The sequence below is a fragment of the Meriones unguiculatus genome, chromosome 1 (assembly GCF_030254825.1).
Source record: "Meriones unguiculatus strain TT.TT164.6M chromosome 1, Bangor_MerUng_6.1, whole genome shotgun sequence".
Lineage (NCBI taxonomy): Eukaryota > Metazoa > Chordata > Mammalia > Rodentia > Muridae > Meriones > Meriones unguiculatus.
Window position 1 is genome coordinate 57,124,245 of NC_083349.1, and position 22,851 is coordinate 57,147,095.

At 37.9% G+C, this 22,851-nt stretch overlaps 1 protein-coding gene across 8 annotated transcripts in view; it reads left to right on the top strand.

Moving 5' to 3' along the window:
- Positions 1 to 22,851, top strand: part of R3hcc1l (R3H domain and coiled-coil containing 1 like) — a 98,385-nt gene that overhangs the window by 18,938 nt on the left and 56,596 nt on the right. For 3 of the 8 annotated variants that reach the window (XR_009593764.1, XR_009593762.1, XR_009593763.1), the window contains exon 1: positions 258 to 376. The exons of 1 other annotated variant lie outside the window; for it this stretch is intronic. The gene's annotated coding sequence lies outside the window, so the exon portion shown is untranslated. 4 more of the 8 variants (XM_060389757.1, XM_021640439.2, XM_021640436.2 and 1 more) reach the window with 4 other exon arrangements.

Here is a 22,851-nt window from a genome sequence, read left to right on the forward strand (position 1 = left end):
CAGTGTAGAACACAGCACACACAAGGAAGGGAGTAGAGACGCTAAGCGCAGATTACGCTCGAAGAAACTCGCCTGTGGACGGGGAGAGAATCACGGTATGACTGAGTAGGATATGAGGAGGTTTGAGAGCATTCACAGCTATGGGTAGAGATGGAGGATGGACAACCAAGCAGGAGATAAGAGGAGCGTCAACGCCCTCCTGCCCTCTCCATTTGCCAGCCCCGCTCCCGCGTGACGCGACCAGGCCTCGCAAAGACTACAACTCCCAGGAGGCCCCGCGGTGTGGGAGGAGCCAAGGCCTGGCGCGCACCCCAGCGGCGAGCGGAAGAGCTGGCGCTTCATGGTGGCGGCGGAAGCGGAGAGCGACGGCGTCCCGGTAACCACGAACCCCCGTTCCTGATTCTTTTTCACCCTGAGCTGGGGCTGGTTGCTCCCCCGCTTCTCTCCTCCCGCCAGGGACCGGACCCTCTTTCCTCTGTGTGTTAGCGCTGTTTTTGTTTTTGTTTTTCCTCACGTGACGCGTGGGGCAGGCCCCCGCCTGGGGCAGAGGTTATTGGGAAGCTCCCGCCCTGCCGACCTCCTGCCGGGCCCCCGGACCGGAGGGTCTGTCTCGGGTCCCTTGTTTTCTCAGCGGCCGCAGGCCTGCCTTGGGGCTCGGCCCTAAAGCTTCTCCTGGGACCGTCTCCCTCCAGTGTGTCAACAGGTAGCGAGCGGGGTCTCTTGGGACCCCCTCAGCGCTGCAGGGCTGTGGACCACCGAGGGGCTCCGGGATCCCCGGCCGCGGCCGCGGGCGGTTTCCGGGCAGTGGCACGTCTGCTCCGCTGCCCGGAGCCCCGGGCTATGGGCTGGCAGTGAGCAGTTTGTAAAGTAGGGTGTACTTCCTGCTCTTCTTGGGCGGTCCTCGGAAAACTTCCAAGTTCCTTTATCGATAGTTTTCTTACAGACTTTTCGCCGCATCTGAGTTGTGAGGGAAGGAGCGCAGGGTTTAGAGTTTGAATCCTGACAGGATGATGGGTTGGCCGCTCGCTGGTCCTGTTACCACCACCTCCTTTTTCCTGTCTGAAGAAAAGGGGGACAGTCTTTTTGGTGTTCTGCCTTTCAGTGTTATGGATTTCAGCAGAAGTGATGTTCGTGTGAACACCTTCGGACTGTAAAGCATGTTTAAAAGAAAGCTCTAGTATCCTACCTTGTGCAGTCCAGGTCAGTTCCTTTTTTTATTTTTATTATTATTATTATTATTATTATTTTTGAGACAGTTTCTCTGTGTAGCCTTGGCTGGCCTAGACTCACTTTTGTAGACCAGGCTGCCCTCGAACTCACTGAGTCCGCCTGCCTCTGGCTCCCTGAGTGCTGGGGTCACAGGCTTGTGCCGCTATGCCCCGTTCCGGGTCAGTTACATTTTAAGATCACGTTCATGTCTTTATGAAGAGGAGTTAATAAATCGTCTCGTTAGAAACTGAGATCAAACATACAAATGTTATTCTAAGTTTCTAGTGGAGAGGTGACATTAGGGCCTAACCACCTGTGGAATCAATTTTTAAAAAACTGGAATTTTGAGGCCCGTCAGACTCCTCTAGAAGTTAGGGAGTTTGCAGGCAAAATTTAAAAGGATTTGGGATATAGTAATGTTATACGTTAGTTTGTTTGACATTGTTGATCGGGAAATCTTTAAATATGGTTTAAAAAATACAAAGAGAAGGAAAGTGCCTTAGGTCAATGTATAAAGTTGAGCAAGTTTGAGTTCAACTGTGTTGGGACTTTGGGCAACTTAATTAACTTCTCTGAGCCTGGTTATTAGTCTCTAAGAAGAAATTAACAGTATTTACCTCATGTTTGTGAAGATTATCTAAGTTGTGACTTTAAACAGATTAGTGATGGTAAGGGCATGCAAGTTCATTTTTGGTGCGGTTACTAATGATAATGACAAGAAGTGATGTTAATTCTAGCTATTTTCCTGAGATGTCATTTGTTCGTAAAACAAGAATAATTATCTACTCTACAGACTTTTAAAAACTACAGTATAGCTGGCCACCTATAGGTCAACACACCTGTAATCTCATCATTTGGGAGACCAAGACAGGAGAATCTCAAATTTGATGCCAGGTTATTTTAGTGAGATGCTTTCTCAAAAACTACCACCACCAAGAACACCAATGAAAAAAATGTAAATAGTTTTCAAAATTACAGGACCTTTATTTCATAACAATTTCATTTTTAATAAACATTACAGGGGTGGAGGTGTATAGTTCATTGATAAGATTGCATAAGGCTCAGAGTTATCTTCTTATTACTGACAACAACAACAACAACAACAAAACAGCCTTTAATCCCAGCACAGGAGTTTTAGAGGCTGACTGATATCTGAGGTTTCTGCTAGCCCAGCCTATGTAGTGAGTTCTAGGCCAGGAATGGTGACACAGTGAGAGAGCCTGTTTTTAAAAAATATAAATGTATTTCAAAAAGATTGTTTTTTTTTCCGTCTTAAGGTTTCCTATAGTACTGTTGTGAATTGGTTGTTGGGTATGTGCTTTAGTTAATACTTTAAAGAGACTTCAAATATTTTTTGTACCTTGTTAGTTGAAATTGGATGTTGCTTTATTTATAACCTGTACTGAAAGTGAATGTCACTGTGCAATGTAGCTTGAAGCAGGACAATTAACTATGACTCAGATATTGGCAAGAATAGAATTTTATAAAACAAAATTTAAGACTGTTTATATGAGATTATCCCCTGTATACATACACATACACAAAACAGGTTTTGTTTATTTATTGTTTTTGTTTTGATTTGTTTTATCAAGACAGGATTTCTCTGTGTAGTCCTGGCTGTTCTGGAACTCACTCTATAGACTAGGCTGGCCTTGAACTCACAGAGATTTGCCTCTGCCTCCCTGAGTGCTGATATTAAGGGTGTGTGGCACCATCACCCACATATATAGTGTTTAAGCTAAGCTATTTGTAAAGCCCCAGTTGGTTGTGGTGGTGCACACCTTTAATCCCAGCAGCTAGGAGGCTGAAGCAGTCTGATCTCTAAAATCAAGGTCAGCATGGTCTCCAAATCAGTTCCCAGTCTGCCAAGTCTGGTGAGACTCTGAAACAAGTAAAAACAAAAACATTTAGCTTAAAGGAGTCTAGGAGACTTGGTGATCTTCATTTTTTAAAGGTGGAAACTTATATCTTTGCTCATGCCCTGGCTGTGTGTGTATCTCTAAGAAATAAGTTTAGAGGAAGCAAAGAGGGAAGCCTTACAGTCATAAATGATTTGTTGGCCAGGGCAAAATCTTATGCTTAAGAATTGAAATACTATTTTTTGTTTTCTTCAGGTGTCTGACTGAATGCCAGATACCTGCACATTTGGATGTTAAGAAAACATTTTCTTTATTCTTTTTTTTACACTTGATCTTAGCCAAAAGGCCAAAAAAACAATTCTCTTTTATCTTGTGCCCTCTGCCTTTTTACCTTTAGTTATGCTTCAACATGTTTTCTTTTTTGCACAAATATGTATGTATATGTACAATATATATGTATATATAATTAAATATATACATATATACACATATCTAATTGTATATATGCGTGTATATGTATTGTATGTGTATATATGTATATAATTGTATATATGTGTGCATACATACAATTAGGGCAATAGAATGTCATGTACATTAAAATTTACTTTGTATATTGTTATCTCTTTTGTTTCAAACACTTGTATTTTGGCTTCCTTTTACTTAAAAGGACTTCAGAAGGTAGATTTCATTCTTAATTGTATACAATGGTAGATGCTCAGTAATGACTGACTGCTGAGTAAGAACATTTTATTGATTATCTTATGCCATATGCAACAATTACGTGAGGCCATACTGTTTTGTGAAAATATGCAGATCTTTGCAAGTCAGAATTTTGAATCCATTGTTTGCTGGTTGTAGCCTTAGTTTGTACTTTTTAATTTACTTCACATCATCTGTAAAGTAAGGATATTAGCCTGCATGACTGAAAACATAGACATTATTTGAGCTAGGCATATACTAGTCAAGCTTAGTAGAATATAGTTGCTGGTATTAATATTTTTAGCTTTTATTATTTTATGGCAGTCATAGATTGTGATTATAATATTCATTCTCTTAATATTTCACGTGACAGTGTGTTTCTTTGTTACCCAAGGTTAAGGTGGTTGACTGTGACCATAGAGCCTGAAATACTGCAAAGCTAATTGGCCCACATGGAGTTTGAATCTGTGATCTGTTGTCATTAGCTTCATGCCCTAAGTATTCACAGATATCTGACATATTTTTAATTTGGCATTCATGCAACTCATTAGATATAAGTAAATGAAGGAGTGCCAAGAGTAAAAGTATAGATTTTTAATTATGAATTTATGAAGGTAGCCCTCATATATTATATAAAACTGGCAACATAGGATCCACCACTTCCCGGAGCTGTGATTTAAACACTTCTTTTCCTTGTTGAGTTATATTTAGGATGGATTACCTGCCCATAGAAATGAAGGGTAGACTATTCATGTGTTGTGAACGGACCTAACTTCTGTGCTACTCACCAGAAAAGGTGCTCTTAGCTTGCAGGGAAAACATGAATGAGCCCAGCAGGATGGATGAAGCTTGGGTAACTCCTAAGAGCTTATTGAATTACAGAGAAATTTAGTTGTCAGAGCATTAGATAGGAGAGAAGTTATAGGGTGCTGTTCAGTGCCAGCAAGCCTGCATTTGGAGAGTGTTTTCTCCTCTCTATAAGCTACACACCATTTTTTCCTAGTCTGCAGTGTGCTGTTTTCACTATATCATGTTAGCTTCTTCTGTAGTTGACCATTTTTCAAATTCACTGTACTTTATTAATATTTTTTGCCCCTCTCTTTTTATACCACATATGGCCAATTTTGGTTTGGGCATAAAAACAGACAAAAAAAAGCAGTATTGGTGGTGGGGAAAGAAAAGGAATTTGGAGTCAGCAAGTTGCAGTATCTAGTACTATGAGGTTTGTAAGCCAGTAGATTACTGTATATGATGATAGGAATTTCTGGAATGATAAGGTTCTGACCGCTCATGATGTAACATTAAACCCGATGCAGAGTTGAAAATGTGGGTAAAAGGTGTGTATAGTATTCATTAATAACAAATTTGTTTCTTAAAGAATCAGAACATGTGTTATTATTGGCTTACGATCGGGCGCTGTTTTGAATTCTTTGCCATGGAATTCATAAGAGAATTAAGGAAGGGAAGTGAATCTTGTCAGCTTTATACCAGTAATCCATTTCTGTTTTCATAACTGTAAAATGGGCATAATACTACTTATTCTACTTTAAAAATGAAAGGAAAAATTAAAAATGTTGTCTCGAAATAGAGTTGGTACCTCAGGGAAGGAGAAACTGACAAAGACACACAGAAGGCAGAGTGAGGGTTGGTTAGAGAAGAGTCAGACACATCAGGCAGGACAGTTTAACACGGCATCTTAGAAAGTGGGGAGTCTAGAAGGTCATGAGAAATGAGAGGTTGAGTGAGTGTGAGGGACAACTGTTAGGGAATGGTCAAGAGATGGAGAGCTTATTGAGTCAGTCTGTATGTGTCTGTTACTTGATAGTTTGCGTTTAGGTTTTACCAGGAAAGGAAAGAAAACCAGGGTAGTAAAGTAACATGTTCCTGTGGTTATTATATCCCCATTTTCCCTTGAATAGTAAATATACTTTGTATGTTTAGCATAGAACTATCTAATGTTTGTGTTACAGTCCTTTTAACTGTATTCTTGGCCTTTCACAGTGTAGGTAAACATATTTTTTAAAATTGAGTAACTTATTTTTTTAAATATTTTCATCTAAAAATACTAATGCATGTTTATTGTAGAAAAGTTAGACAGTAGAGACAACTTTAGAAAACAAAAACACAAAACATTTATAATCTCATGATCTAAACAGCACATAACAAGGCCCATGTTTTTCATGTGGGATTTTTTGTTTGTTTGTTGTTTGTTTTTGTTTTTTTTTTTCCTAGTATTTTCCTTTCTGGGCAAAAGTTCCCTCACTTAAGTTCTGTTTTCCTTAAAGAATAAAGGAGTGTTTGTAAGCAAAAAATGAGAATTGTACTGTAAATTAACAATTGGTGATAGTTATCTTTATATACCTATTTCAGAAACTATTTCTGTACCTATTCTTATTGGTAGATACAGACCATATACTATTATCCATCTTTTTGTCTTAGGCATCTGCAAAGTGTTTCATGTATAATAGGTCCTTAGAATGTGTTTGAGATGAATTGTTAAACCCTCTTAATGGAGATTGCCTTGTTTGAATAGTCTTCTCAGCTGTACATTGGTACTTTTGGACATCCGTAAAATTGGGAAAAGTTTGATTTGGGGGGAGTGTAGGAGTATATTGGATATGAAGCCACACAGTGGGTGAAGAGGTTTTTTGTTTTGGTTTGTTTTTGTTTTTCTAGTTAGTTTTTGTTGCATGGCATGGTATTCCAAAAATTCACTAATGTATACCAGCTATTTTGTTCATGGTAAGCAAATACTCTACTACTCAGCTACAAATCCATCCTGTCTTCTGTTTTTATTTATTTTTCTTCCTCTTTCCCTCTCTCCCTTTTATCTTTCCTTTCACATGTACATGTGTGTGAACTTGGAAGTAAGTCCAGAGGCATAAGTCTTGCTTTATTACATACATTTCATCTTATTCCTTTGAGATAGAGTTTCTCACCGAACCTAAAACTTGATATCTTTCATTTAACTGGCTGACCAGCAAGCTGATACTAGGGTTACAATATAGGGCCACACTCAGGCTTTTCACATGGGAGTTGGGAATCTGACTTCAGGTCATGCTATGTAGCAAGTACTCTTACTTACTGAACCATCTCTTCAGCCTAAGCCGCCTCAGTAAGGAGGCAGGACCTCAGTCACATCAGGACCCCACAATCACACAGTCAGTATTGCTGGGGAGTTTTCCTCCCTACTCCAAGCTTCTGGAATAATGACTCATGAGACTCAAAATATGTGTTTACAAATACATAGGCCTTCTCTGACTAGGTCTTAACTTAATAACCCATTTATATTAATCTACATTCTGCCATGTGCCTGGTTACCTGTGCTCAGGGACCATATGTCCATTCTCTTCACATCTTGCCAGCTGAATCTCCTGTGCTTGGCTCTATCCCAGAATCTATCTGCCTGCTGGTTGTCCCACCTTCTATTCTACTTTTTCCTCTAGGCCATAGGGTTTTTTGTTTCGTTTTGTTTTGGTCTTTTGTTGTTTTGTTTTTTGAGACAGGGTTTCTTTGTGTAGCCTTGGCTGTCCTGGACTCTCTTTGTAGACCTGGCCTACCTCGAACTCACAGTGATTTGCCTGCCTCTGTCTCCCTGAGAGCTGAGATTAAAGGCGTGTGCCACCATGCCTTGCTGGCCATAGGTTTTTTAAATTGACAAGCAATACATCCATACAGTACATAAGATATTCTTTCTACATACCAGATAGCTTGAAACCTACCAGGATACCTCCAAACTCAGTTTCCATCCTGCTTATTCAGTCTCTCAATTTGCTGAGATTACAGGTATGGACCATTATATCTGTCCAGTATTTTTCTTTTTAACTTAAGTGGATCAGTTTCTGTACTTGACCTTTGAGTCATATCATATTGAAAGAAATCTTATTTTGTAAGCGATAAGATGTATATTTATTGTAGAAAATTTGTCCAATCAGGAAATCACGAAATCAACCCATTATCTAACTTTCCAGGTGCAGCCAGTTTTTAGGTCCATGATTTACTATTTGTAGTTTCTAAATTTGAACCTTTCTGAAGATGAAAAGCTTTTGTTGTTAAGGGTGTGAACCCAAGGCCTTGAATATGCTGGGCAGGTGCTCTGCACCTTGCCTACATACCCAAGCAAAATGAAAGGTTTTTGTTTTTGTTTTAAGTTTGTTGTACATTCAGTTGGCAACAGAATTTAGTCTAATCTGATTTAGTTATTTGCCATTAATAGTTCTTAAAATTTTTACTATTAATTTTGTATGTGCTGGGTGTCAAATCTTGGACCTTGTGAATTTAGGCAAGCATTCTACCACTTAACTATATATCTTCAGCCCTTAATGTGTTTAATTATAAATTGTCCAAACATTAATTGAATGTGATTCTATAGATGACAGAATTTCTGTTGAGAGTCATAATAGTATTTGGGAGAGAAGTTGTTTTCGTGGTTTTCTATGTAAGATAACCTTGTGGTTTGACCAGAGAGTGTTTCAGGAGTGGTGATGTTAATGTAGACATAGAAAAGGTGTCAAGGAAGAGCAGTAAGGCGATGAAGCTAGGAGGATTGGAGTCAGAATACAAATTGTGAGCTTGATATATCAAGTATAGTGTATCATTTATAATGGCATTGGGGAAGGATCTCAGATAGGTCTGGGAGAAAGATAATGATTTCAGTTTCTAATTTGTTAAGTTTTAAGTATATAATTTATGTGGTAGTTTTAAAAATTCATTAATCTTAATGGGTACTGCCTCATAATCTGTTTTTGAGGCCATGCAGTTAACCTAGCGAATATATATTCTTGGCATTGGTCTTTTAGAACTGATTTAAGGGCAGTAGAGTAATACAAACAAACAAACACAAAACAAATCTCATCACCTGATGATTATATTTCTTGACTCTAAAGGAGTGTTAATTTTGCCTGACTACCCATCTTATTTACCTGCTTTTTTATAAGTGATGTTTGGTAGTTTCTAAAAATTATTCTGCAAAGTCACAAAATTTATTAATGGAGAAGGTATTTGAGTAATTATTGTGACTGCTGAAAACATTTAAAAAGGTTCTAGGCTGGGTTAGCACATTGGATCTTGGTACTCTGGGTGCACACTGGTTAAGAGAATAGGTTCAGGAAGCCTGGGTTTGAATGATCTTTTTGTGTATTACTATATATCCTAAATGAGTTATTTGTTGGGTTTCAGTTTCCTCCATTTTAAAAATAGAGCTGGTATTAATGCTTCCTACTTAATGAGATTGTGTTGGGGAATAGCTCTTAGATTTAGAGTAATACCTGGCAAATATTAAGAGCTCAGTAAATATTAGCTATATATTACAACCTCCCAGACAACTGCTGTTAACCATCACTTTATCATTTTATTTTGAAAATCATTTACATTCTTGTATAACTGTATCATACACTAGTGGAATGATAGGCTGCTACAGATAAATTTGGAGCTCAAAATCAGACATAGATTTTAAAGGATTATTGTAGAGCTTCATGAGAAAATATATTGGTGAAGTAGGTGGGGCAGGAAAAGAAGCTGCAAGAGAACTGATGGAGGGTGTTCTGTATGATTGATTATCCGTATAGAAGTTATCTAAATTAGGATTAGGTTTGGTTGCAGCCAAGTAAGAGAAACATAATGATAGAAATTTCTGTTAAAGTGAAGAATTCCAGAAAGCTTAATGCTGTGGTGTTGTGTTGTTCTACTGTATAGATTCTGTTCTTTTACAGTGTTCCTTTAGAAATGCAAGAGTAATTTCCAGCACTGAGGTGGGAGGGTAACCATAAAAATCAAAGTCACTCTAGTCATAGAGCCCTACAGCTCTATTTATTTCACCTACATGACACCCAGCAGAAAGGAGAAAGGAAAGGAATCATCTTAAAGGATGAATTGTCTTAAAGGATACTTCTGGAAGTTATATTTACTACTTTTGCTTATATGCCATTGATAAAACTGGGTCACAAAACATGACTTGAGACTGGAAAGGTTGGAAACTTCAGTGTCTGAATGAAGACAAATAGTGAGATTATTTTAAAACTTGCTCTTACCAAGTTACATCAACAGTCCATGCAGAATATCTTCAGAGTGTAAATTCCGAATCTGAAATACAGATGCTCAGCAATGTAGTATTCCTGGTTCCCAGTTTAGAGTGAGGGATACTCAACCAGTACATTGTTTTTAGAGTGTAATCCCGTTTTGAGCCTGGATATATGTATTTATCTATAGACTTCCAGGCAACGTTAATGTTGACTGCAGTTACTTTATTTGGCAGTTTACAGTAAAATTGGTAAATAAGCCTCTCATATCTATACTTCTTTTGTTGTTTTAAGCCTATAGTTTTAAAGTCTTTCACCACTTTATGATTTAGTTGGGTTTTGGCCAATGTTTTTAATCTATCTCTGTCTTTTTATATTACTTTTCTCTCTCTCTCTCACTGCTGTTAATCGTACTTCCTAAAATAGATAAATGAGCAAATTTAATTAAATGTGTTATTTGCACTGCCTCCTGATCATTAATGAATTTGTAAGTAAGGTCAGGCCTACAACCTTCCTAGTGTTACAATTACTGAATCCTGTCTGTCTTCTCTAATGGTAATTATTTGCTTTAAGTTATTTTTAATTTTAAGGCTTTTGTATATTTGTTTTATTAGTATTAGAATTATAAAGACCTATCAAAATGAGGTATTTCCAAAGGCTTTTTTCCCCTTCATTTGAAAATATTTTATTTACGCATTTTTGAATGATGAATAATTTAAGATCAAAGTATATATTGCTGTTTGGCTTTTGTTTCTTTGAATTACTTTTCTAAAATTTTCTTTATATGTAATCAGTAGTAATACATTGTAGACATAGTTTAAAGTCAAATAGGGGACCTGAGAGATGACTTAGCAGTTAAGAACATTTACTTCTCTTCCAGAGTTCATGAATTAGATTCCTCGCTTCCATATCAGGTGGCTTACAACCTCCCATAACTCCAGTTTTGCTCTTCTCAAACAGTCATATCCACTGGATTTCACTTCTTAATCCCCAAGTTATATTTTGACATTTGGATAAAGTGAATAGTGTTGCATTTTCCTTATTACAAGCGTGTGCAAATTTTATTCCCTGATAATGTCCTAAGTGGCCTCAGTGTGGTCTTCCTCAAGGTCAGTTACCCTTTTCCTCCCTCGCCCATCCTCCCCTCCATTCTGAAGCTCCTTTTCCACAGACATCCATTACCCTACTATTTGGGTGATGGATCTCTAGGCCTACTGCACAGTTCTTTTCCCAGGATGATTTCCCTTTGTTGCAATCTGTAGACTTCTCCTGGGTTTGATTTCCAGTCTTGTCAGAACTTATATCTTCCTCATTCTTCATTTACCCTCTTGCTTAGGTGGAACATGTTCTCTAGTAGTGTCTGATTAAAAAGATGGCACAGTAGCCAAGAGTGGGAAAATAGCAGTCTTTATTTAACATTCCTATTGCTATATAGCTTTTGGTCCGGATTGGGTGCTTTTGACTTTTGACGCACAATTATTCTGGAATCCCCATTTACTGGCAACCTTTTACTTCTCTCTCGTATTGGGTATCCTGTTTTCCATACATGTTTTCTTCTTTTGGTGTCTTGTTCTTGTCAAAAGGATGGGAACATCATATATTATGTAGAATATCTTGTCAGACACAATTTTTTTGAACAAAACAAATTGCTAATCTAGTATATACTTTTCTGTACTCTAGCTTCTAATATTTTCCCCTTTTCTATTCTTTTTCTTTGTGGACTTGGATTTGTTATTATCTTAGAGGATTTGGGGGAAAGAAGCAAAATTACATGTATGTATGTATATTCTGTTCACTTTTTCCACGAGGCTGAGTTTACTTTGTTAGATTAGATATTCTGGGAGTTGGAGGTAGGGTAGCTCAGTCCTATAAAAAGTGAGGCTCAGAGTTTGGCTCCCTAGTACCGGTATAAAAAGTCAGCATGGTGACCTGTATCTATAATTCCATCCCTGAAGAGGTGGAGACGGCTAGATCTTTCTGACCAGTTAGCCTAGCCATATTGGTGAGGTCAGGATCAGTGAGAGTCCCTGTTTCAAAAGAAAAGTGGTTGAGAATGACACCAGACATTGGTCTCTGGCTTCTACATGCAGGTGTGCACATGTATGTTCATCTACATATTCATGAATATGTATATACTACACACTTACGTGCATATAGACATAGGACTAGGATATTCTTTTTGGGTTCTTTGTTTTCTTGTTTTTTTTGTTGTTTTGAGACAGGGTTTCTCTCTGTAGCCTTGGCTGTCCTGGTCTTGCTTTGTAGATCAGGCTAGCCTTGAACTCACAGAGATCCGCCTGCCTCTGCCTCCCAAGTGTTGGGATCACAGGCATGTGCCACCTCACCCAGCAAGACTAGGATAGTCTTATGTGAGATAATACTTCACTGTTGTAATTTTAATAAGCAAAAGGTAAAGTATTAATAACAATATGGTGGTTAAATAAAGTAACATAATGGGTTTGCAGAAAGCACTGCTGTAGAAGAGGAAAACTGTGCCTCTTGATTTTTGAGCTAGCTGGTTAATTAGAAAAAATCCTTTCATCTTTATTGTAAGACAAGTAGAAAATGATAAGGGTGAAGGGGGAAAAAAGAATTATTTTGAAGCCACTGTCCAGAGGTGACCAAATTCCATACAGTAATTTTCTTAAACATTGCTAACTTCTGAAGGCATTGTACAAATTTCAGTTCTCTCTAGAAATGTGTGGGAGTGTTAGTTTCACCTCACACTCTCCCTTAGAGGGTTTTAAAAATACATTCTTAAAACTTTTACTAGTTAGGTAAGAGAATGGGCTCTCAGTATAGCTTTTGTTTTTCGGTTGGTTTGTTTTTTGTTGTGAAGAGGAGATAATGATGAGGTCTCACTCTAGCCTAGGTAGTGTTGAACTCATGGTGATTAGTGAGCCACTATACCCTGCTTCTTTAAAAAACGTTTGTTTGTGTGTTTGTTTGAGACAGGGTTTTCTCTGTGTAGCCTTGGCTGACCTAGAACTCAGCATGAGGACCAGGCTGGCCTTGAACTAAGAACTTTGCCTGCCTTTGCCTCCCAAGTGCTAGGATTAAAGGAGTGTGCCACCACTGACAGTTCTATACAGTTTTAAACAGGTATTTTCTTCCAATTTGTCAGTTATCTGTTGTTTATAGTGTTTGGTGTTAGTGTTCAGGCTTTTATGTGGTCCAGTTTCTTAGTACTTTGTTTCATTTGAATCTTGTTTTGCAGTTGAAAACCTTTTCTTATATTGTGGAAAAGAATTTACTTATATTGTGTTTTGAATACTTGTATGATTTTAGTTGTTCATTTTGATCCATGCTCCATTTGATATTTTGTTGTGACGAATATTGTATGGACCTAATAATCTTTTTGCAGACTGGACTGAACATATTTTCTTTAAAAGATCAGTTTTCCCCCTCACAGCTTTTGAGGTACCACCTTATTACATTTGAATTTTTATTATTTATTTCTGGACATTTATTTATCTCTCTGTCTATTTATTTATTTATTTATTTATTTGTGTGTCCGTGTGCAGATGTCAGAGGACAACTCTCTGTAGTTGGTTTTTTCCTACCTTTATGTAAACTCAGATCACCAGGCTTTCTAAGGAAATGTCTTTAATCACTGAGACATCTCACTGACCTTGTTTCTGGGGTTTTTATGCCTGCATCCTTATTCCATTGTTTGTGTTCTAAAAGCTTTGCAGTATATTGGGCAAAGTGTGTGAGTTAGTGTATACATATGTTTCTGTATGCATGTGTAGACATGCATGCTGAGGGCAGGAGTCAGTTGTGTCTTCTTTATTTGCTCCTCAACTGTTCATTTGAGACACAGTCACTTGAAATTCATTGATTTAGTGAGGCTGGCTCTTCCATGAGCTCTAGGATCCTCCTCTTTTTGCCTCTTCAGGCATGCACCTGAGCCCAGATTCTTATGTGGGTGATGAGGATCTGAACTCAGATCCTTATGTTTGTATGAGAAGTACTTTATTGACTGAGCCATTTCTCAAGCTCCAGTTCTGAAATTTAAAAAATATTTTCCTATTACATAATTTTATTTGTTAAACTTTATTATTAGCTTATCTATCTTCATTAAAAACTATTGCTGATATTCATTTAATTTACGTTAAGTTGATAATAATTGCATTATCTGAGAATAAGAAATGCCTTTCTATTTTCCCACTTCTATTTTTGTGTCTTTGCAGTAGCCCAGGTTGGCCTCAAACTTGGAGCAAACCTCTTGCTGCCCGAGTTCTGGAATTACAGTGGAGCTCTTGTCTTGCCCATAAGAATATCTTCAAAGTGTCATCATTTTGGGTTTGTATATTCCTTTTAAGATTAGCTTTCTTGAACCAGGCATGGTGGTGCATGCCTTTAATCCTAGCACTCAGGAAACAGAGGCAGGCTGATCTCTGTGAGTTCAAGGCCAGGCTGGTCTACAGAGAGTTCTAGGTGCCAGAGATTAAACCCAGGGATTTGTACAAGCTAGACAAACACTCAGCACTTTTCCTGACCTCTTTTTAAAAAATCAAGTAATATCTTATAGATATTTATATCAGTTACAAAGCTATGCCTTTCTTTTTAAAGTACAGAGTTTTGTATAGTATGAGTGTACCATATCAGAGTATATTAGATTTGTTTATACTTTTTCAACAATGTGAACAGTTCTGAAATAAGTATGTGTAGAAGTCCAAATATTTTCTTTTATCAAAGTCCTCTAAGGAGAATTGCCTTGTTAAAGGACCTTTATGAGTTTATTAAGCATATTGTTTAGATGCTTTTTCTACTCGTAGAAATGTGTATGGTAGACAGTGTTCTTGAGCCTTGTTCACTGACTTCTTCTAAAATTACATTTAAGTCCACAAATAAGCAAACATTCAGAATAAACAATAGGTCTATAAAATATGCCCATGTATTAAGCAACTTACCACTTTTATTTGAACAACAAGCAAACAAACTTGACAGGCAATGATGGCGCATGCCTTTAATCCCAGCATTGGGGCGGCAGAGGCAGGCAAATCTCTGAGTTTGAGACGAGTCTGGTCTACAGAGTAAAACAAGACTTACTTTTAAACATTTTTAAAATTTTTATTAATTACAGTTTATTCACTTTGTATCCCCCCGAAGCTCCTCCCTCCACCCCTCCCAATCCCACCCTCCCTACCCCTTCTTCACCCATGCCCCTCCCCAAGTCCACTGATAGGGGAGGTCTTCCTCTCCTTCCTTCTGATCCTACTCTTTCAGGTCTCATCAGGAGTAGTGGTACTGTCTTCCTCTGTGGCCTGGTAAGGTTGCTCCCCCATCAGGGGAGGTGATCAGAGGGCAGGCCAATCAGTTCCTATCAGAGACAGTACCTGTTCCCATTACTATGGAACCCACTTGGACACTGAACTGCCATGGGCTTCATCTGTGCAGGCATTCTAGGTTATCTCCATGAATGTTCCTTGGTTGGAGTATCAGTCTCCACAGAAAAGACCTCTGTGCCCAGATTTTTTGGTTTTGTTGCTCTCCTTGTGGATCTCCTGTCCTCTCCAAGTCTTTCTCTTTCCCCCTTCTTTCATAAGATTCCCTGCACTCTGCCCAAAGTTTGACTATAAGTCCCATCATCTGCTTTGATACCCTGCAGGGTAGAGCCCTTCAGAGGCCCTCTGTGGTAGGCTCCTGTCCTGTTCCCTGTTTTCTCCCTCTTTTGATGTCCATCCTCTTTGCCTTTCTGATTGGGGATTGAGCGTCTTAGCCAGAGTCCTCCTTGATTAGTTTCTTTAGGTGTACAGATTTTAGTATGTTTATCCTATATTATATATCTAATATCCACTTATGAGTGAGTATATACCCTGTGTGTCTTTCTGCTTCTGGGATACCTCACTCAGGATGATCTTTTCCAGTTCCCGCCATGCCTGCAAATTTCATGATTTCTTTTTTTTTTTTTAATTGCTGAGTAATATTCCATTGTGTAGATGTACCACAATTTCTGTTTCCATTCCTCAACTAAGGGGCATCTGGGTTGTTTTAAAGTTAAAAAAAAAAAAAATCTTTAGAAATTCTTTCATAAAGAAAAGAACATTTTTTATTTTGCATTTCTTTGTTAATTAAGGTGGGTTTTTCTTTAACAACTGCTGAGATTTTTTTTTTCCTGGCTAGCCAGCCTGTGTATTCAGCACCGGCCATTAATATAACACATTGAACTACAGTTAGAAGGTGTTTCTGTCCCATTACAGCAATCATCAGAGGACTAAGGGAAGGTGTCATTTTCTTTACTCTGATTTGTTAGTGGACTTCTAGAAAGTGCATCTTTGTGTGCATGTGTTTTTATTATGAAATCCATGGCAAATCACTGAATTAAACCCTTTTATAAAATGAGGAAAGTTAAGTGCTTAAATGGGTGTCAAAGAAATATGAAGTTTTAGAAATTATTCAGTGAGGTTGTCAGAAGGGAATTTTTGCATGATTTCTCTTCAGACGTAGCTTATCTGTATGTGGAGTGGTTTCATTTTTATTTTTTTTATCTACCTATCTACCCACCTACCACCCACCCATCCACCCACTTTTCTTGTTTTAAAGATTTGTTTGTTCTGTGTAAAGTGTTCTGTCTGCACATATGCCTGCAGGCCAGAAGAGGGCACCAGATATCATTATAGGTGGTTGTGAGCATGTGGTTACTGGGAATTGAACTCAGGAATTTAGGAAGAGTGAGCAGCCAGTGTTCTTAACCCCTGAGCCATCTCTCTAGCCCTCTGGATTTTTGAGACAGAGTTTCTCTATGTAGCTAGCTCTGGCTATCCTGGAATTGATGCTGTAGACCAGACTAGCCTGGAACTCAGAGATCTTCTTGCCTCTGCCTCCCCAGTGCTGGAATTAAAGGTGTGTACCACCACCACCTGTCAAGTGGAAAGAAAACAAACAACAAAAACAAAAACAACTTTGAGCTCACTCCCTGAAATCCTAAATAGTTTCTGTCCTTCAGGTGCCCTCCAGAGGTTCAGGAAAGTAGTGCTGGGGGATTAGTTAACCAATTTGCTTTAGTATTAAGAACATCTTTTTTAAAAAGACAAAGACAAAGGGGCTGCACCTCCATCTGTTGGAACTAAGGATGCATGTAAAGATTGCCAAGCAACTAACTGCTTAACTATTTCAAGTATGAGAATAAAGCCAACTCTTTAATTCTAGAAAAAATTTGTCTACTAGAACCACTGAAAATAAACCTACCAATGTAATTCTTGAGAAATATCAAGTTACTGCCTAGTACTACGAGAAACAGGGAGACATATTTAAGTAGAAACAATGAGAGCTAGAGATGGCTCAGCAGTTAATAGCACATGCTACAAAGGATTAGAGTTCTATTCCTAGTACCAATATCAAGGGAATCACAACCACCTGTAATTCCTCTGATATCTATGACCATCTGCACCCGCATGCACAGTGCATATACCAACAAAAGCAAATATATATAAAAAAACAAATAAATCTCAAAAACTTGGAAATAATTGAAGTAGTATGATATATCTTAAACTGACTTTCAAAAATATACATTTAAGATTCAATGGCACATAACTGACATGCTAGACATGTTATGTTATAACATGTTATTAGGGTTTTTTTGCCAGGAAAAAAGGTGCTCTGAATCTTGGGGGAAGGCACCATTTCTATTATTTCATTCTGGCACCAAGTATGTTATTTTTATTTAAATGCCAAAATACACTTTTTCTTCAAGGTGTTGAAGTTTAGAGACATACAGTTCAGTGATAAAGCCTGTACACTAGATTTAACACTAGACCACAAATAAATGAATAAATAAGTCAAAAGCTTGCCTTTCCTGTGTCTAGAGATGTTCAACTTGTATTTTTCCATCTGTACAGTGGTAGCACACTAAATTAAATATGTGAAGTCTTATCTACAAGGGTTTGACTACAAAAAATAAAAACATACTCTAAAGAAAAAACATAAAAATGGTAAGTTTCTTAATACATAGCGTTTTTTATATACCTGTTTATTTATTCTGAATATGTTTGCTTATTTGTGGTACTTGAATGTAATTTTGTAACTCTCAGGAGTTAATTGAAAGACTTGGGCCTTTTGTTTCTGCTTACAGTCTTTGGTAGACTTTAGTTTTTGTGGAGTGCCGACTTAGTTTTCAGGGGTTGGATTAGTAGCTTTCCTTGGCTGGGTCTTTCTCTGAGGTAACAACTGAGAATTAGTACCCTTATCAAGCTTTAGCTTTGCTATAATTCATATAAAGAACAGCAGAGATGCAGTGTTATTATAGGGGCTTAATTAACTCACTCAAGAAGAATAGATGGCCATTTACCTCCTCAGTAAAGTATAATGAATAATGTTATTAAAGAACTTAGAGATGGAAATAATTAGGTAACTAATTTTAATTTTAATATTACTTTTTAGGTATTTATTTTCAATTAACTTTTTTTCAAAGAAGAGTTAGTATATTGATATGAACTGCTGTTTTGTGAGAGGTTTTTTCCCTGTTCACATCCTGATGGGCTTGTCACTGTTCTGCAGCTTCTCTTATATAGCCGGGAGCAATTTGAAAACCGATAGGCAGGGTAGAGAGGCTTTAGTAGTAATCAGAGGGTTGGCCACAGCAACTGTCAGAAGATAATTTACTTTTGTTGCTGAAGTACATGGCAGAACTTGGGTGGAAACTATAACAACATGATGCTGATGACTTGGTATTCTTTCTTTCTTCCTTTTTTTTTCTTCAGTGGTAATTTGGTATTTTTTCCCTTTTTTTTTCTTTCTTCTTCTTCAGTGTGTTTCTGTGTAGCTCAAGCAGGCCTTGAACTGTCTTTGTAGCCCATACTGGCCTTTTGATCCTCCAGTCTCAACCTTGTAACTGCTGCGATTACAGGTATGCACAACAATACCCAGCTCTGAAGTTTCTTTTAAATGGTACCCTTTGCACAGCAAGACATAATCAGAAATAAATGTCAAGACCTGAGTTTAAACAAAGTGTTCTCAAATAGGATACAAAGATGAGGAGCCATAGACAAAGGGAAAAGGATAAAATAAGCACATATCCCCCACACACACACACCCTCTGATAGAGGTTTAGAGGTTTTGCTTTTGTTAGCACCAGAAAGCTGCTTTTCAGGTATTCCTAGATGTGTGTGGCATAGTGGGTAGATACATGCATATGACAGAGACAGCTTAGGTCTTAGAGCAAACCAAAGGGAATTTGAGTCTCGGTTATTTAAAATCTCCTTGTACCTGTCTTATTAGGGCTATTTTTTTTTTTTTTTTTTAAAGAAGATAATTTACTCCAGGCTATAAAGAGTGACATTGTGTCCAGGAAAATGCTGTACTAACACACTGTACTGTCCCACAAGAGTACTTCTGAAGTCCTCATATGCAGTACTGACAATCTGTGACAGGCTGTGAATTGTTGAGCAGCAGTTGGGGAAGGAGGACAGCAGAATAAATGGTTATATGTAAGCTAAAGAGGAGATGGGGATGGAGAGAAATGAGAACAGAGCAAAGCAACTCTTAGGTCTTTGGGGAAGTTTGAATGCAAGCTGTCCTAGTTAAGCTCTGCTGTAAACAGGTAGACTAAAAAAAGGGGGGGGGGATATGGAGAGGGGTGATAAACAAGGAAACAAAGAAGGGGCTTGGTATAGAGGTGGGGTTGGCAGGTTGGAAACAACTTTTCAAAAGTGTCATTGTTTTATTCTGTCATGTCATCAAAACTGTAAAGTTCAGGGAAATAGAGAGATAGCTCCACAGTTAAGAGCACTGGGCTGCTCTTTCAGGGGACCCAAGTTCAATTCCCAGCAACTACCTGGTGGTTTATAACTTTCTGTAACTCCAGTCCTAGGGATTCATCACCTTCTTCTGGTCTCTGTGGACACCAGGCACACATGTGGTTCACAGGTGCACATGTAGGCAAAAACACCCATACACATAAAATAGTAAAAAAAAAAAAAAATCCTGTAAGGTTAGATCAGGTGGAATTTAAATATTTAAAGAGACCAGATATATCACTTTATATATTAGGATCAGGAGATGAAACTAGAAATAGCAATAGAATGAAGATGGTAGCTTAGAAATTCCTTTCTAGGAATTGTTGCAGTGGTGGTAAGGGCACTTAAGATAACTGGGTCCCAAATAGCTTGGCTTTTAACACAGGCCATTGTGTCTGGTTGATTAGTTGACTTAATTTGATTCACAAACTTACATGCCACCAGCTGGTATTGTTTCAGGAATATATGGCTCACCAGAGTAGTGTTAGATATCAAAGAATGAGTTCTAGATTACAATGGAGTACTTCATAGGGATAAGTTATAGTTCTGTTCTAAATATGGAATTAGAACTTGAAAGCCATTGCTTTGGAGTCTGGTCCTTTTGTTGGTTCTGTTTCTGATTTTAGGTTATATGTGTCTGCCTTGTCATTGGCACCATTAGATTAAGTGTGAGAGAAATATGAGTGACTCTTGAGGTTGCTTATCTTGTCTTTACACCAACAATGAATATTTTAAAAGATGGAAGGGTTAGTAATGGAAAGACAAATGTGGTGATCAAGGGACCAGTAGAGACCCAAGTACTAATATTAGCACTGTTCAAATTATCTGTAGGGCCCATACTGGATTCTGCACTGCTGTTTTTTAATGCCTGATCCCTAGTGTTGAAAGCCTATTGTCAAGTCTTAAACTGAGTCTCCACAGCTTTCCAACAACAAACCTTTGGTTTACCTAATCTGGTGCTATGGGCTGAATGTTTTTGCTCCCCTGTCGCCATGTTACTACACGTGTTAAAGGCTAAATCTCAGCATGGCAAGCCTTTGGGAAGTTATTAGTAGAAGGATAAACCCTCATAGACTGGATTAGTGCTCACAGAAGACACCAAAGAGTCATCTCACTTTTTTTAGTCTAATGAGGATACAAAGAATACTGACCTTGGGAGAGGGTCTCCCAAGAGACTGGCCATAGCAACTGCCCCAACTGGCCAGCTGCGTAATCCACCATTTCTATGGTCCTTTCTGACTCACAGCCAGCCTCTTCACGTGGTTTTATTATTGTTAGTGGTGGTGTCTAACTTTTTTTCCCTCCTGTTTGGAATGTCTCCTAAATTCTCTCTGAATAATACTTTCTGAAGGCCTACCTATAGTACCACACATTTAAAGACATTTTCTTCAGCTGTTCCAGAGCCTTAAAGATGCCTCTTTACTTTGGATTTCTGTTTTTTATTGGCAATTATATGTATTCCATTCAGACAACTTATTTCCCCTGCTTCATCTTTCTGTTTGTTAGAGGCATCTTATTGGGGGAGGCTCCATTTCTTTTCTTATGTCTCAAACTATGTTGTTAAATGTAGTCCTGCCCCAGCAGAGATCTCACTACCCTTTGTACACTTAATAAATACTGGTTTGATGGTGAGAAAATGCCATTATCTATTATTAGCTTTTATCTCTCTTTAACATTTATCTTTTTGAATCATAAGAATAATAGATTAGAATGTGCTTTAAGTATTTGAGCAATGTTTGTTTAGTAGATTGTTTTTCTTTGAAAGTCCTGGCAGCCCTCTGTGCGAGCTTTTTGATCCTTAAAACACTGCTGTGAAGATGTTTTTATATTCTAAGGTAATTGTTATGCTTGAAGCTCTTAATTAGTAAACTTTAAAACTGCATGGGAGAGAAGTTATTAACTTCATGTTATCTTTGCCTGCTCAAAGAGAAACTTGCTTTTCAGCTTTCTCCATCTCTAGGCACAGTTGTCTTTCATACATGTTGACGTAGTTTCAGGGAGAGGCAGATAACAGTGTAGTTAGATAGAGCGTGAGACTCCACCTCCTTTACAATTATTTATTTTTTGTTAGTGTTTATTAAATTGTTCTCTGTTATGCTTTTTACACTATTACAGTTTTTAGAAAGTTTAACAGTAGTTAAATGCAGGGTTCGGAACACTGAATCACCATGTAGAAGCTTCATGATCTTAAGGAAAAGTTTTAGATTTCTTATCTATGAAGCTGAGATAATGATAAATACCACTTAGTTTTATGGTTGGGGTCAAAAGATATTCTACATAGAGACATGACTAAGCTCAAATTATATATAGTGGCCCCAAATTTAAAAATTCACTTAGTAATTTTTTGGCTTTAGGCTATGCATCCTAAAGAGTGGAAAGATTTTAATGCCTATGAAGGCTGAGACAACAAAGGCTTTTGAGGATGGGGCCCCAAAGCCTTATCTGTTTGAGTGCTTTTCTAGTCAGCCATAGGATACCATTTTAGCTCAGAACAGACCCAGGAAAGAGATTAAGTAACTTTAGAAACACAGACCAATATCCAGATGTGTGTGTGGGGGGAACGACGATGACAACAAAAAACCAAAAAGACACTTTGTTTTGTTTTGTTTTGTTTTTCTTTTTGCTTGCTCTCTACTGCCAAGTATATATACAGAGTAGGAACAGAAATGCTTGCTTTCCTGTGGATTTTATTGCTCTTGCTCGGTTACAGAAAGCCTTTGATCTGAATGCTGTTAGAAATGGTCAGTGATGGAGCTAATGGTAAGTTTGGAAGGGTTAGGTTGGTGAGCAGTGGGGTTGCCATGTCAGTGGAGTGTGAAAGAGACTAAGTTTCAGCCTGTTTCCCAGCCTATAAAGTGTGAAATCAGTTGGTGCTCATGCGTGGTGACTATAGCTAGTGGAGTGTAAAATGTTTGGGACATTAATTATGCTTTATTGCAAGGAAAACCTTTTCATGCTGAAGTTTAAGACTCAAGGCTCTAGTGGAATTATATATTATGTATCTTCTATTGTCCTGATATTTAGCTTTTTCGTGAAAGGTTTAAGTTGTAGTCTCTTTGTCCAACTGCTTGCAGAGAGTTAAAAAGGCTATTACATGCCTAAAGAAAACACAGAATACTTTGATTATGTTCTCTGTAAGATTGTATCTGAAAATACCATCTGCAACTTGTATTTAATACATATTTCTCATTTTTAATAATTTTTTCAGTCTTGTTTTATAACCTAAGCTGACCTTGAACTTGGGATCATCTTGCTTCAGCCTTAGGTGTTAAGATTATAGTTGTATACTGCCACATCTGACTCCATTTCTTCAATTATAAAATGCAA